We start from the raw sequence: 17,082 nt of genomic DNA on the forward strand, positions 1-17,082 counted from the left end.
AGCCGGGCAGCGGCTGCTGCAGTTATATGCTGGAGTGCTTTGCGCCTCCCCAACTGCTTGGACCTAGCAGCTATGTCCATGTCAGCCCGGCATCTCCCGGTCTCTGTCACACCAAGGCGGACACCCGGTTTGGGTGACGTGTTATGTTATCACGACAAACACTTGTTAGGACCAAGGTGCATGTTAGTGCATCATTATCAGTGCCGACCTGCATTCTACGTACTGATGGGGTTGCATTTCAGAGTAAATAGTCTTTTCAGAGCAATGCCTGTTACACTTGGCTCTCTCGTTTGACAGCGGATTTTACAGTTAATTTACCCCGAAGGTGCAAGATTTGAGATCTTAGTGGAACATTCTAACTAAATTTGGCTGCAATTTTTTTTTTATAGAAACAATGAATTATGAGAAGATAGAAAAGCTGTACTAATGGGAAAGGAAGATTCATGGGGGTGGTATGGAAATCATTTATATCATTGGGCATGAAAAGGGAATTAGTGGTAAAGAAAATATTAAATAGTGTGTGGGGGCTGGATTACAGAAAGGTATCGGGAAAAATTATTACGAAGCTGATGTAACTAGGTAAAGGAATGATACCGAAAGACATTTACCTTTTTTGTAGGGCAAACACAAAAAGGCTCAAAAGAAATGAATGAGCATGAAGCCACCAGGACAAGTCATATGGAAGAGAGACCTTAGGAAGTAAGAGATATGAATAGGTCAAGGTAGAGGAAGGGCATATAATACGCAAAATTGACCTTTCATGGACCAAAGAAATAATCGAAGTTGGCATTTAGGCAATGATTAACTGTGCTCTGTGTCTCCATATAGCTACCATGGTGTGTGTGTGTGTGTGTGTGCGTAGGTGGCTCTGTGGGTGGCTCTATTTGTGTGTGGGTTGCTCTATGTGAGTGGCTCTGTGCGAGTGGCTCTGTGCGAGTGGCTCTGTGTGTGTGGGTGGCTTTGTGTGTGGCTCTGTGTGTGGGTGCAAATGCAATAGGTCTCGCATTTGAGAGTGATTAAGCTATTGACATTGTAAATAACAATGCCGTTTCTTTAAATGTTTTAAAAACAAAAACAAAAATAATGTCATGAGCAATGCTAATAGCTCTAACTTCAACAATGCCGAGACCATTGCATTGTAAATGCTTGTTTTGTTCATTTTTTTAAAAAAACCACACAAAAAAAAAATTGTAAAAAAAAATACAAAAGAAAAAAGAAGAAAAAAAAGTTCTTATCAGAACTACCTTATCTGGTTAAAGAAAGAACTATAATTGCAAGGTCCTGTGTGAAAGTGTGGTTGAATATATGTATACAGCATGATTGACTGAAAGAATGCATTAGTAGTTTATGGTGAATTTATAGTTGTAGATTTATGAGGAAGTACTGCAGCGTGACACTGCAAGCTCTTTAGCTGCACTGCACTGTGGCACTTCCGAAGCACAGTACATGAATATGTTGCAACTCTGTGCTTCCCTTTGCACTGCTGCACAAACTACAGCCATGCGGTGGCACAGGCACCCTTGCACCATGGTGCAAGGATGTCTGTGTCGTGTGGACACCTTCCTGCACAAAATCAATCAGTAAAGTATGCTGTGGAATGCAGCATGCATTGAAAGAGGAAAAAATGAGGCGAAATTAAAACAATTCTCCTCGTTGCGCCTTGCTACACCAACTCTAGGATGGCGCAGCATTCCCACACATCTCCTGATTTACGATTTCTCATAAATCTGGAGATGTGTCTTGTTCTATGAGTGTTGAGTGGGAACACCAAGAGCAACACCTATGGGACGCCCCTTCAACGCAAAGTTCTGTGTATGAAGGGGTCGTATTTACAAGGAGAGGAAAAACCATCAGGGTGGCTTTTCCTCTCCTTGTAAGTATGAAGGAGTGCCTGGCGCCATCACTACGTTACAAAAAGTGACGTACTGGTGGCGCAGGGTGCTTGTAAATCTGCCCCATAAGTGCTTAGGTATTTGCAGACTGATACAATAAGAACATACTGCTGGATGGGTGATTGAAGAATTGCATGCGACTGACAGGAGGTATCCTACGCTGTATGGGTACTACTTCAGTATTTAATGGAGTGGACCAATAGTATGTATCTGCTTAGAGATTTGTAGGGATTATGCACAGAATATTTTGTGTGTACTTGTGTGGGTGCCTAGGTCATTTTATAAGAATACCACTAGTAACTGGAATGATGACAGTGCTGCAAACAGAGTGAATACTTAATTTATAAGTGCTTACGTATTGGTGGAGTGATAGGATAAGTAGATAGTGGTAGATAAGTGATTAAAGAAGTGCATGGGACAGACTAGACGATTCCTACACTGCACGAGTACTAACTGGGTAATTAGAAGAGTATCAAAAGTATGTAGCTAGTTAGAGGTCTGCTTGGATAGTGCACAAAATATTATAGATGTACATGTGTTAGTAGCTAAGCCATTCAATAAGTTCATGACTCGTAACTACAATAATTACAGTATTAAAAACAGAGTGTATAGTGAATTTATAAGTGCTTAGGTATTGGTGGAGTAATAGGATAAGTAGATAGTGCTGGATGGGTGATTGGAGAAATGCATGGGACAGACAGGAGGATTCCTACACTGCATAGGTACTAACTGGGTATCAATAGTTTGTAGCTGGTTAGAGGTGTGCATGCATAGTGTACAAAATATTGGACCTGCACTTGTGTTTTTGACTATGCCATTCCTTAAGTATACGACTAATAACTGGAGTAATTTCAGTGTTGCAAAGAAAGTACGTGCTGAGTTTATAAGTGCTTAGGTATTGGTGGAGTAATAAGATACGTAGATAGTGCTGGATGGGTGAATGGAGAAGTGCATGGGACCGACAGATGGATTCCTAGACTGCATAGGTACTAACTGGGTATTTAGAAGAGCGATTCAATAGTATGTAGCTGGTTAGAGGTCTGCATGCAGAATGTACAAAATATTGTACCTGCACTTGTGTTAGTGGCTAGGCCATTTCTTAAGTATATGACTAATAACTGGAGTAATGTCATTGCTGCAAAGAGAGTGCATGCTAAATGTATTAGTGCTTAGGTATTGGCAGAGTGAAAGGATATGTAGATAGTGCTGGATGGTTGAATGGAGAAGTGTATGGGACAGACAGAAGGATTCCTAGACGGCATAGGGACTAACTGAGTATTTAAAAGACTTTATCAAAGCTATGTAGCTGATTAGAGGTCTGCATGCGTAGTACACAAAATATTGTAGCTGTACTAGTATTGGTGTGTCTATGGTTTCAAGAATGGTAGTCTGTATTTTAGGGTGTGAGGAGGTACTTCAGATGAACACGTAGATGATGTCATCAGTGATCTCATTTGATCCAAAAAGCTGGTGGCCATATTGGCCTGGTCACGATGTGAAATTCAGGAATTTATACAATAAAGAAAGGAAAACAAGTGTTAATATTATTATTATTATTATTATTCTGAGTTTTATATAGCGCCTGGTTACCAATAGGCATCCCAGCGCTTGCCGGCACATACCGCTACTGCAAGGATGAGGGGATTAAACGGCAAACAAAAAAGTTTTTAAGAGTTTACGGAACCGAAGGAGACTAGCTTCCGAGCGCAGATGTAAGGGCAATGAATTCCACAGAGAGGCCACATTTATTGAGAATCTTCTACCACCGGTTCTTGCCTTTTTCACCCTGCCAACCTGAAGGAGATGTTGATGATCAGAGCGGAGAGAACGAGAGGCCTTGTAGGGCTGGACCAATTCCTCCAGAATAGGTGGACCTACCCCATGCAAAACTTTGTGGGCGATACAGAGTGACTTAAATTTCACCCTGTCCCTCACCGGGAGCCAGTGCAATGCCCTCAACGCCGGGCGGGCAGATTGACGCCTAGGGAGACCCGTCAGGAGCCTAGCAGCCGCGTTCTGCACTTGCTGAAGTTTGTTCAGGGTAGCCTCGGGAGCGCCCAGGAAGAGCGCATTGCTGAAATCCAGTCGCGAGATGATAAGTCCCTGGATGAGAAGCCTACGAGTGGCTACTGGGAGCAAAGGCAGAATCTTCTGGGCAGAGCGGAGCAGGCCGAAGCACACGCCGGCAGTTTTTTTGGCATGGGTTTTAAACGATAGGTCCTGCTCCAGCCATACCCCCAGGCTCTTGATCTCCTGCTTGGGGGGGGGTACCGGTCCAAGACAGTCAGGCCAGCTGCTGGGGGACAAAGAAGGAGAAGAGTTCCCCAGCAGCATCAATTCCGTCTTGGAACCATTTAGCTTTAGGGCTGAGCTGCACATCCACGTGTAGATCTTTCCAAGACACGTGTGCAGCCGGTCGGGATGGTGCGCCGTCTGGGAAAGGCCAACCACCAGCTGAGTATCATCAGCATAGCTGATGAGTTTAATACCCAGCGGCAGTACCACACTCTCCAGGGGGGCCATGTAAACGTTAAATAAGGTAGGGCTCAATGAAGAGCCCTGTGGCACACCGCACTGGAGAGGGGATGGTGATGATTTTTCCTGGCCTTCCCATACCTCAAATGAGCGACCTTCCAAAAAGGAGGCGAACCATTTGAGGGCCAGACCCGTTATCCCCACCCCCGAGAGCCGTTGGAGAAGCACCTGATGGTCCACGGTGTCAAAAGCAGCGCTGAGATCCAGGAGGATCACTGCCACTGAGCCTCCCGAATTCAGCATGCTCCTCGCATTCTCCACGACCGCCAGCAGGGCGGTGTCAGTCCCCTGACCGGGGCGAAAACCCGTTTGGGAGTCGCCCAGAAGGGAGTTGGTTTCCAAGAAGTCCGAAAGGCGGCTGTTCACCAGCTTCTCAGCCACCTTACTGATACCCGGCAGCAAGGAGATAGGCCGAAAGTTGGCGAGGTCGGCGGGATCAAGGTTAGGTTTTTTCAAAAGGGCCTTGACCACCGCCCCTTTCCAACTGGGGGGAACTACCCCCTGGACGAGAGACAGGTTTATCAGGTCCGTCACAGGGCCACCAATTATAGATGACACCAGTTTAAGATATTTAATAGGTACTGGATCTTTCGGGGAGCCGCTCTTCATAGACCCCAGAGCCACCAAGACTTCCTCCTTGGTGACTGGACCCAGGGAGGCCAGCTCCACCGATTGCAACCTAAGTTGGGAGGTAGAATTATCCCCCAAGGACGAGACCTCACCTGGCCGGGGAAGGGAGGCCAGTATACTATCGATTTTGCTTTTAAAAAACGAGGCCAGTTCTGTACATTTTTTACGAGGGTCCTCGTGGATAACCTGAGGATCGGGGGCATTCAGTAGCTCCTTAATAACCCTGAATGACTCTTTAGACGAGTTGGCCGCCGAGCCTATACGCTCTTCAAAGAATCTTGATTTAGCCACCCGGATAGCGGCCTTATACCTGCTCAGGGCCGCACGATATTCTGTACGACTTGCTTCACTCCAGTCTCTCCTCCAGGACCGCTCAAGCCTCTTGCATCCCTTCCTCAGGGTCCTGAGTTCAGGCGAATACCAGGGTGCAGAGCCCATTCTCTTCCCCTTCGTAAGTTGTTTCTTTTTGGGTAAGAGAGTGTCCAAAGAGTCCACGAGCCAAGTGTGGAAATTAGCATCAGCAACTATTGGGTTAGCTCCCAGAGGGGGCTGCGTGGCCTCCAGGTGTGCCACCCAGGTGTCAACTGGGAGCCTCGACCAGGCTCTCTCCAGAGTGTGCACCCGTGAGACCACTGCAGTTGGGCTATTGAATTGCCATGTCGCGGACACCAAAAAGTGGTCTGTCCAAGGCAAGGCAAGAGCCGGAGATGAAATAAGATGGTCCAGGTTGGAAAGTAAGGGATCAAGCAAGTGGCCCTTCTCATGTGTCATGCCCGAGTTGGCCAAGTTAATTCCAAAGGATTTAAAATCATCGAGCAGATCGACTCCCGCGGCATTGGTGGGGTCCTCAAGATGTATATTAAAGTCCCCGAGGACAACAAAGTTAGCAGTTGAAGAGGCAAGGAGTGCAGTAGTTTCAAGGAGAGAAGTAGAGAAGCTACCCAAGGGTCCAGGAGGACGGTAAATCAACAAACCTACCAGAGACACTGTAGGTGACAACCGAAGGGAGAACTGTAAGCTCTCACAGTCAGTCACCCCTCCATTCTGAATCTTACAGGCAAGAGCGTCTCTATAGAGAACTGCAATTCCTCCTCCCATCCCCTTAGGTCTATCAAGATGGACTATGTGAAAGCCCAGGGGGAGTGCTCTGACCATGTCAGGACCTGAGCTGGGGGAGAGCCAGGTCTCTGTAAGAAACAACACATCCAGCTCGTGGTCTAAGATAAGTGAGTTAATTTCAATGGCGTGGCTCGGCAAGGACCGGCAATTTAACAAAGCCATGGAAAGAATAGATTTGACAGCCGCTGAATTATGGCCGGAGGGGCAGGCTCTACATGGTAAAAACGGAGTAGTTCCCATCTGTGCAAAGGCACACCTAATGGGGTGGGGCAGACGCAACGTCAAAAGCGCTTCCCTCCCATATCGAAGCCTAATTATAGATGGCGCCACAGAGGCGGGCATGGTGACAGGCCCTGGGCCCGTCTGGGCCCGGACGGGCACAGACGGGCTTGACTCTGGCGAAACTCCGGCGATATTCCGGTGATGACGCTGCGTGATGACGCTGCGCGTCAGCATGGCTGGCTTTATGCTCGCCGAGCGCGGACTACTAGGAACACTAGCGCGCTACCTGCGCCTCACGCAATGTCCCCCCTCCCAAGATGGCCACCAACACGAGACAGTGGGCAGGGACCCGCTAAAACGCGGTGATTGTCCAAGTTAAGATGAGAGTGAAGTGGCAGCAATGCGGGTATGCGGGTGGCTGGAAATTAAAAGCAGGGGAAAACCAGAAAAGTAAATTAAAAATAAATGAAATATGCACACAACGCCATACCTGTATGTTTGTCAACTTGACTTATTCATAATAAACATACTTAGAATTTCAAACATCAACATAAACAATGGACTACACATTACTTTAAAGTGAAAGGCTATCGGTCATATTAATCTGGGCACGTTGCGTATTATAATGGTTCTTACACGAAAGAAAAGGAAAACAAGCATTTACAATGCAATGGTCTCGGCAATATTATAGGTAGAGCTATTGGTATTGCTCATTATTTTTTTAATCATTTTTGTATCCCTAAATAAATGGCATTGTCATTTCTATTGGCATTAGCTTTTTTTGCATATGTGATACCTATTACCTACCTATAGCGACGTCAGTTGTGGTGCCAGCACACCGAAGTAGGGGGACGGGATAGGGCTACTAGAGTTGACATAAACGGAAAAACGTCTAAAACAGATTACGTGGCCCTAGCCTAGAGAGGAGGCTCTACTAGAATTAGCATAAATACGGAAGTGTCTAAACGCGGATAAAGCTGTCCCCACCTACATACAAGTACGCAAACAAACGTGCGATGGCTTGCAAACATTAAGGTGCAAACAGTATACTTGCAACTAAGGTGGAAACGCTTATTGGAATATCTTCGTTCATGCCAAACATTGCAGGGACAACCGAAATTGTTAAAAAAAAAAAAAAAAAATACCATTAGTGTCTGAAGATAACAGAAAAAATAGGAACCTAATAAAGGTACCATGTAAAGTGAGTCAACAACCCCTTCTGCTCGCTAGCGTGAGGAAGAGAAGTTAGAGGGAAACTTTCCCGAACATTAACACATACTGCTCACAAAACCTTTTCGAGAGCAGTGCAGACTGTGGCTGAAGTCTGTTAAGAAAATATCGGGCACGGCATCGCAGTTGGGGAGCAAGCTCTTGCTATCCCAGTCTAGCTGCAGTGTGAGCAGTGTGGAAGGGAAAGAAAGAAGAGGTCAGGAGTGTGAGATTGAAGCCAGAAACGAGGCTGGACGTAACATCCTGCGCTGGGCTCCAATGGTAGGGAGCAGGAAGCAGAGCTAGAAAACACGCTGCGCGCATTCACACGAAAGTCTTCTGAGCCGCTTTGTTTTCCGTTACCCTATAAAGTTGGCACCGTTTACTCTTTCCGACAACGTTCTGCAGCTCGCGCCTCTGATTAGACACCTGCATGTCCTCTGAGCACGTGCCCCGGCAGGCCTGCTCACATTAACCCCTTCAAAGACACAGCCCTGACATACCTACTGGCACTAAAGTCTAATGAGGTTAAGAAGTAAAGCACGTGTCTATCTAGTATGATCGGCTGAAAGCTGCGGTCACAAGAGCCTCTAGTACTTATCCTGTGAAACACAACATTTGTTCTTCACTTTAAAAGCACATCGCTTTATGGTAAATCCTTATTCTAGACTGAAAATACGCTCCGCCAAAAACTAACAAATAGAACATGAGACGGCACACAACAATGGCATCACGTGAGCGAGCCTGCTGTGGCGGGTATGCACGGAGCAAGGACTCAGCTGGGGAGCAAGCTCTTGCTATCCCAGTCTAGCTGCAGTGTGGAAGGGAAAGAAAGAAGGGGTCAGGAGTGTGAGATTGAAGCCAGAAACGAGGCTGGACGTAACATCCTGCGCTGGGCTCAAATGGTAGGGAGCAGGAAACAGAGCTAGAAAACACGCTGCGCACGGAGCAGCGACCAGAGCAGCAGCCGAACACTGGAGCCAACAGCAGGGGGAGAGGACGCCATTAACACCGCCGCCTTTCTCCGAGGCGAGGCAGAAATGCCTCGGAGAAACGCAGGGGTGGTTGCAGATTCGGGGGCGTGGCTAAAAAGTGGAAAGAACAGCACGGAACACGCCCCCGAATCTGAAAAAGACGGAGCCTTTTTGGAGACCCGGCTCTCTCCTCCAATGGCTGGCCTCCGTTTAGGAAGCCAGCCAATGGAGGAGAAGCAAAAAGAGAGGCGGGCTAAATAGCCACTCTCAGAAACATAAGATCTCCGGACTTCCGGTTCTGCCTTCGGCAGACCGGACGGTCCTCGACCCAAAAAGGGGTGTTAATATACACACACTATCCCTAAATAAAGTTCTAGCGATTATAGTTCCATTCCATTCACAGCTCATTAGAGAGGTCATGAGTGATGTCATGAGTGATGTAACTGACCATGTCATGAATGATGTAATGTCTGAGAACATTAGCAGTACATTGCGGGGGCTTAAGTTATAGTTAGCTCAGGTAACTATAACTGCTGAATTTCACTGGTTGTGTAGGAGTGAAATCTGAGTCTAACTATACTGTCCCTGTAATCTTTGTTTTTTTCAGCAAATTTCTAGGGTTTTTTTTTTTTTTTACGTTAAGTAAGATGCATATCACAATGGATGGTGGGGGGTTGGAAGCATGGCCTGGCATTGTGCTGCCCCCACCCAAGCTTGCTGCTCCTGCCTTCCATCCTCCTAGGCATCCATTGTCCAAGTCCATGTTCCTGCTCAATTATTACAGCCCTGTGTGGCCGTTGTTCTGCCACTGGCCTTCCCGCCTTCTCTGAACAGTTAGCTTGCTGCCCCATCCACCTCCTCCCTATCCTCTGTTGTCTGAATCCATGGACTAGCCTCCTCCCTCCAGCCATGCATGGTCAGATGTGCTGCCACTGCCCTCCATTTATCATGATGTACCAGTCCACTCCTCCTGCCCGCCATTGCCCAATTATATGCCCCATCATTGACTCCTGCTTAGCCTCTGTGCTTAGCTTGCTGCCCTTATTCTCCTTCCCCCTGCCCTCCGATGTCTTTGTGCATGGCCCTGCTCCATCCTTTTTGCCCATCATGTTCCATGGACCTGCCACTCCTATCTACTCTGAGTGTTCTGTTGAGCTGCCACTCCCCTCCCACCTGCCTAGCATTGTCAGATGACTGTAACATGTCCCTGCCACCTCCACCCTGCCTGTCCACATTCCATGCCCCTATCCCCTTCCTCCTGTCCTCCATGGTCCACTTTACTGCCACACCCTTCTGCCCTCCCTGGTCTGTTGTGCTGCAACTGCTCCTCCTGCCTGCCCCGCGTGTTCTGTTGTGAGGCCCCTTCCCCGAACTCTCTTGTCTGTGCCCATGTCCTGACCCTCCCTTCTATCTTCCATGGTCCTTTGTGCATGCCCCTACACCCTCCTTCTTGCCCATCATAGCTATTGTGCTGTCACTAACCCTCCTGCTTGCCATGCATGGTCTTCTGTGCTGCCACGGCCCCTCCCACCTTCCCTGTGTGGTCAGCTAGCTGACCCTGACCCCCTCCCACCTTCCCTCCATGGTCTGTGTATGCCATCATAATCTCACTGTTGCTCTCCATGGTGTGTCTTGCTTCTAGTGCCCATCCTGCCTGACCTCCATGGTCATCTTGCTGCTCCTGCCCTGCCCCCTTGCCCCCAGCCCTCTGTTTCCACGTGCAGACCCCTATTCCCTCCCTCCTGGCTTGTCTGTTCCATTGTACTGCCCCTGATCCGTCCCTCCTGCCCTTTATGGTCTGTTATGGTGCAGCTTTCTCTCCTGTCTGTCCATTATGCTGGCTACCATTGCCTCTTTTCCCTCTGTTCTCTGTTGTCCATGTGCATGGTTCTGTCCCCTTCCTATAGCTTTCTATGGATTGTTGTGCTGCACTCCCGTCCCGCATGCCCTGTGTGGTGTATTGTGCTGCTGCAAACCAGGATGCCTGCCCTGTAGGGTCAGTTTGGTGCACCTCTCCATGTCCCTCCTGTCCTCTGTTATCCGAGTCCATGTCCCTACCCCATTTCCTCCTGCCTTCCATGATCCAATGTACCATACTTGCGAACATTTTGAACTTGGTAAGAGGGAGATTTTGAAAAAAACTGGGTATTGATTTTCCCCTTTGGGTTACATTGAAAAAGAGGAGATTGTAGACAGGAGACAGATCAAATAAAGCCCATTTGAGCTTAAAAACATTGGACGTTTCCTGGCTGAATCGGGTCTGTTGGCATGTATGGTTGTACTACCACTGCCTCTTCCTTCTGCCCATAATGGTCTATTATATTGCCACAGCCTCTCTTGCCAGTCCTGTATTGTTGGTTTTTTGCCCCTGCCCCCCTTTCCACTGCCCTCCATAGTCTGTTGGGCTGCCACTGCCCTTCCTGCCTGCCCAGTGTGGTCAAATTGTTGCCTCTGCACCCTCCATTTTCTTTAGAAATTACATATATGAGAGGGTCTTATTTGCATCAACATTATGGTTAGTGCTCTAAAAAAACTAAAATTAGGACATATTTTCTGAGTTTTAAAATAGCGACAAAGCACTTTTAATTATTTGTTATCTTTATGTTTTTTTATCCAGTTGACCACTTGATTAAATGTTGCACTTAGGGGAGAGGATGTGGTGTTACTTCCAGAGCTGCAGACTTTGCAACTGGGGAACCAGGTTGAAGTTTCTGCATCAGCTCGACATTCTATGATTCTGGTCAAATCACTTAATCTCCTCATGTCTACAACCAAAATGAATTTGTTCTTGTGTGATGTAACCAATGCTCATGTAAAGCAATGACTGACAAGTCTGCACTATATAAAACTGCAAATACACAAAAAATAAGTGTTTGCACACTTCTGTCATTGGGCTACATGTGGGCTACATCTGGGTGACATTTGTGCTACATTTGGGCTCTTTTGTCTCTGGTGGCCATCTTGGGAGACTTATTTGTTATGAAGTTTCCTAACTTCCTCATTTACTACAGTCTCCTCAGTAGGAAATACTTTAAGTTTTTTACTTTGTTTCCATCAAGAAGGCATTCGGATGTGTCACACATTTGCCATACATTTAGAATGTTAGCACCGTAGTTGCTCATTAGATCACTGTAGTAAAGCTACTGCTCACCAGGGAAGTCTGCTGCTGGTATTGAAAGTGCATGTTTTAGTCTGCATGTCAGAATTGTTTAATGAAATAGAAGAGGATTTGAGAAGTCACTCAAAATGTGCCCTAATTTTTCTTTCTGCAGCACTAATCATACTTTCTATGGCAAAATGAACCACCTCATTTTGTTCCTTTTTAAATTAAATGTTTTAAGAGTTACCACTTTATTCCAATCAAGATGGCTTCAGGTGTGCAATACGTTTGTCATAAGTAGGACTGTTAGCGCTCTAGTTGTTCTTTAGAACACTCTGGGAAGCAGCAGTAGAACACAAAGGAATCAACTGACTGTCTCTGCCCTTGTTGGATGTACATGTTTTACTGAGAATGTCGGACTTCATTCTCACATGACTGAGAAAGATAATGTGAATTTACAGAAAATATGCTCTCAGTTTAGCTTATAGATCACCTTCCAAACCTCTGTGGGAAAAGCATGAGAAAATAGTTTTCTCTCTCAATCATGATTCATGATATCCCAGCAGAAGGCTTTTTCACATGGTAAAATCACCTTAAAATACACCACAATTCCTAAAATGAGTATGGTACCATCAACAAATGATTTATAATGTAACTAAAGTCTTAAAACCTTCTATTAACTGCAATGCTTTTTAATGAGGTGCTATCATGTATATTGGTCCCAAGATGGCTGCCAACACCTCTTGGATGAAGTGCTGACAGCCAATCAGATCTCACGATGAGATGTGTGGTTAGGCTCCGCCCAGATATATATGGGATTTTACTTTTGATTTTCTCAGGAACTACTGAACGGATTTACACCATTTAACCAAAAGGCACGACTCTGAACCAAGGCCTACCTTTTTCCAAATTTGGTGTAATTCCGTTCAGCAGTTCCAGCTGTAGCTGCGACTAAAGGTTCCTATGGAAAATTTCATGGGGAAAACACGTTTTGGGACCCCCCTTTTTCTCGACCTCCGCTTGACGAATCACCCCCAGACTTTCAGAATAACGGCGACTGCCAGTAGGAGATATATATATATATATATATCAGTGTGAAGAGAATTCAAGTTCCCAGGCAAAGCTGTACTTCACAGAATGGAATTTACACAGGACTATCCTACTACCATCAATAAAGAGCTTCTCTTATGGTTTACAGCACACAAAAACACTTATTTTACCACCATTTATGTACAAGCCTACACTACAAACATTGTGCGTACTTAAGTGCTTCCATGAAAACATGGTAAATTAGTAATGAACCCCAAATTGTAGTACTTTACATTTTCAGAAGAATTAGAACTTTTTTGCCTCTGTACCATAACAGATCTACCTAGAGTGGTAGCTAAATTAGACTACTTAATACTCCATATGCTGATCTTGAGAGGGCTCACACAGGCTTGGAAGCAAGTCTAAATGAAAAGGTATGTGGTGTTCTCCTCTCCTATTGTTCTTTTTTTTTTATTCTTTGGCTAGTAGGTGAATTTAATGAGGTGCCCTTGCAAGAGAGTTTACAGCACCCACCTGCCTGAAAATACCTGAAATGGCTAAGATAAAATCAGGTTTCCCCTCAGTGGATGCATTAAATTTGGCATGTGAAACTTTAAGATGGTCATGGTACAGCGATGCTCCCACCCTTGAGGTTGACCTCAACCTCCTACACAAAATATATTTTCCCGTGGCCAGAGAGTTGAAAGTTTTTTTCCTAAAGCATCGATTGCTGATGTAAGATAAGTTTACATCCTACAGTAGGGTGTTTGCTTACAAAAATAGCCTTCAGATACTCGATGGTGACCAGAAAGGTGTGTGCCACAAAAGCATAATAATTACTTCTACAAATACCTCTGTTTATAAACAAGACATCTTTAAGCATGATTATTGTTTTAAAACTATACATGTGGATACCTGCATTCTGGCAGTATCAGCTACACATAGTGAACCCTCATTAACTGTGTTCGCAACCAACATCTAATGCTACAGAATACAATTTAATTTTCATTGTGTTATCGCCACACCCTCTGCTTTATTTTTTATCTGGCGGAAATGCCTATATAGAACCTTCGTCTACTGATATATAATTATTAGTGTGAAGACTAAGAATGTGCCAAATTCTGCATGTGCCCTACTATACAAGATATATTTAATAGCCACCAAATGCTTGTGCACTCAATGCAAGATGTAACAGAGTTTAGAGCTGGAGCTGCAGCAAATTTTGCTCTATCGGACTGCAACACCTTTAGTGGAAAGAGCAAGATGAATATGGATTTTTAAAATGACGGATATTTATAGTAGGAAAAAGAAGTGTTCTTACTCATTTACCTTTCTGCCACATATATGGACTAATCTAGTTACGTGAGGAAATCTCAAATGTTGATAACGTTTTTAATGATCCATATCACCTGTGACAGAGTCAGTTTGATAACTATTCTAAATGTGCGCAGAATGAATACATGTATTAGGCTTTTCTTGACTGAATGCGAGGCAGGGGTTTAGAAAACAGTTCAAGAAAATAGTCAACTTCCAATTACAACTATTTTTCCTATAGCAAATGCATTTCCTCGTTTGGCCTCTAATCAGTTTGCTTAGTATTTAAAGCCTTATCAAACTTTAACCATTTAAGAATACAAACCCAGCTGTTAAAAAACAGATAAAATCTTTAGGTGTTAATATCCAGACTTGTAGCCAGTTGTGATTATACTGATTGTATCTCTGTGAGTCTTAACCCCTTCAGTGCCACGCCCTTTCCCCGCCCTGTGCCGGGCGTTACATTCGCGGGCGGGGTTCATGACGAGATAGTCTCGTCATGGGCACAGCGCAACCGTGCTCCATGACGAGACTATCTCGTCATGGGCACTGAAGAGGTTAATGTATCTGGTCATCTGTATAACCAACTACCATGTGTTCTGAGATGTTTAATTCAATTGTGACTGCATCAATTAGTGTCCCAGGCCAGTTCTCATATACCTGCCTGTAAGTCTCTTACAATTGTTTCTATCTCTGCACCTTGAAATACTCACTTGGGTGCCACTCCACATCAGAAAACAAAACAAAAATAAAAAAAAACATTAATCCATTCCGTTTTGCTGTTGGGTGCATGCACTTATTAAGGTATAATATATCCAGGTAAATCCAGTGGTTACGGTACAAGTTAAGCTTTTTTCAGTGAATATCAGGTTTTTTTTAACATAAGAGAAAATGTTATTACCATTTGGAACTACAAGGTCACTAACATTAGATTTTGTTTAACAGATTTTTTTGATTTTTTTTAAATCAGTCAACCAACTTCCTTGCTGTGCCCGATCAGGCCTTACAACCAATGTCCCACAGCTACCCCGCACCTCACTGCACACTGTCTGTGGCCATGTGCAGAGGGACGTTCCCCGCAGGGATTGGTGGTAGGACCTGGCACAAACCCATGCAAGTGGTCAATGCGGTACTTTGCACAGTCTTTGGATGTCAGCACAGGGGCAGGGAGGCCAGGCGGGGTTGTCCTACAACCATACCATGCACAGGCAGCCACCTCCCTCAGCCACATAAAGGGACACATATGAAGGTTGATAACAGATTTTATCCACAATATAAATAATTTGTTGGAGGTGTTATACTCATTTTAGGAATTCTGGTGAATTTGCAAGTGATTTTACCCTATGAAAAATGCTGAACCTCTCCTAGGACCTGATTAACCACGATTGGGTGACAACTGTTATGTCATTATTTTTTTATAGAGGTTATGGAAGGTGCTCCAGGAGTTAAAATGAGCGCATATTTTCTGCAAATTTACACTATCTTGCTCAGGCATGAGAGAACAAAGTCTGATAATCAGAGTACTTCATGTACTTCCAACAGCAGAAATAGCCTGTCAGTTAAATCCCCGGTGTTCTACTGCCGCTTCAACACCGTGTTCTAATGGACAGCTAGGCCACCAATAGGAGAGAACAAAAGAACATCAGAAATGTTGGCTTGTAAAGGGGTCAGTGTCTCGAGCACCATACCAAGATGCAAGTTTGCTCAAGACTAGTTATACTTTGTGGAAGGACGTCTGGCATCAAGGGCAACATACACCGCCTAGGTCAGCAATTCAAGCACATTTAATTGCCATCATCCAATCTTGCATTGAGTCATATTGAGAACCTCTGCCGATAGCTGTGTTGCAGCAGAGGCACTGGATTAGAGTGAGCCTGAATAATAACTGGTTGTGCTTCGCGATCTTGCAGTGCTACATCGGTAGACATCCGGCCAGTTTGTTCAGGGTCTGGCAAGGGCATTGGCACCAGGTCTTTCATTGATGCTGGTGGAATCGGTAATAGTGCTGTTGTGACAGGAACCAGTGTGGGCTATGGGGCTGGTGTGGAAGTCAGTTTAAAACCAGTAACTGGTCCCACGGGAACAGATGGTGAAGGGAGACAACACATCAGAAGTGATCCGACTGAAGCCTCCTGTGGGTTAGTGGGGCCAGAAGCCATGCAAGAGGGAACTGGAATTACATTTAAAATATGCAGCATGGCCTCATCGAAGGCTGCTATCTGCTGCATGGTCGATAGAGACCCCGGAACTCTGGCAGGACACCATCAACTGAGGACTCTGTTCTGAAACCAGGTATGTGATATGTATCTTCCCACCCTCGTGCCTTCCCTGTGAAGCTAGTGTGGTGGGAGTCCCTCTTTGTCTTTTAACTTGTACTTCAACTTCCCAGAAGCCTTCAAGCTGGAAGTGGATAGTTTGCTGGAACAGAAATGGCTTGTGGGGATTTTCCATGGGTGCAGAATCTGCATTTAGAAGTACCAATCAGAACAGAGCCGTACAAGTAAATGTAGGCAGATGGGTGGACAAGTTCATCTATCCTTTTGTGAGGAGCACAAATGGATAACCCCCAATGACTTTCATACTCTTCTCCCCACAAAAAAGCAATTTCGATTAGGTCCTTTAGGATATTGTGACAAATTCTGCAATGTACATATTCGTACTTTTAATACATGGCAATCACTGGATTTGGTAAGAAACATTCAAATAATTTATGAGGGCAACCAGAACCAGGTTAGCTTTTGCAAATTGTAAAACAGAGTTTCCCCAGGAGACTCATTTTCCTACCTGATAACATCCTTTTGCAATTTTTATTTTATTGGCCATTAATGGACAGCGTATAAAGGTTTGTAAATTTGGAAATTAATTCCATATTGAAACAAAAACATCATTCTATTCATGCATGTTAGAAATTGTTACATGTCTAAGTGATGGGTGAAAGAGACAAATATGTGAGTAACCTTCAAACAATGTTAACAGCAGAGAACCTTGAATAAGGATCTATAGGAGGTAGCAATCTCATATTATAGAAGGCACTACTTCATGCAAGAATGCAATGACG

The 17,082-nt window shown here is 45.0% G+C and overlaps 1 protein-coding gene across 4 annotated transcripts in view; it reads right to left on the bottom strand.

Annotated features, from left to right (window-relative positions):
* The window catches only part of DLG5 (discs large MAGUK scaffold protein 5), a 1,132,805-nt gene that overhangs the window by 911,365 nt on the left and 204,358 nt on the right, over window positions 1-17,082 (bottom strand). The window lies entirely within an intron of this gene.

The sequence above is a fragment of the Triturus cristatus genome, chromosome 1_2, assembly GCF_964204655.1.
Source record: "Triturus cristatus chromosome 1_2, aTriCri1.1, whole genome shotgun sequence".
Classification (NCBI taxonomy): domain Eukaryota; kingdom Metazoa; phylum Chordata; class Amphibia; order Caudata; family Salamandridae; genus Triturus; species Triturus cristatus.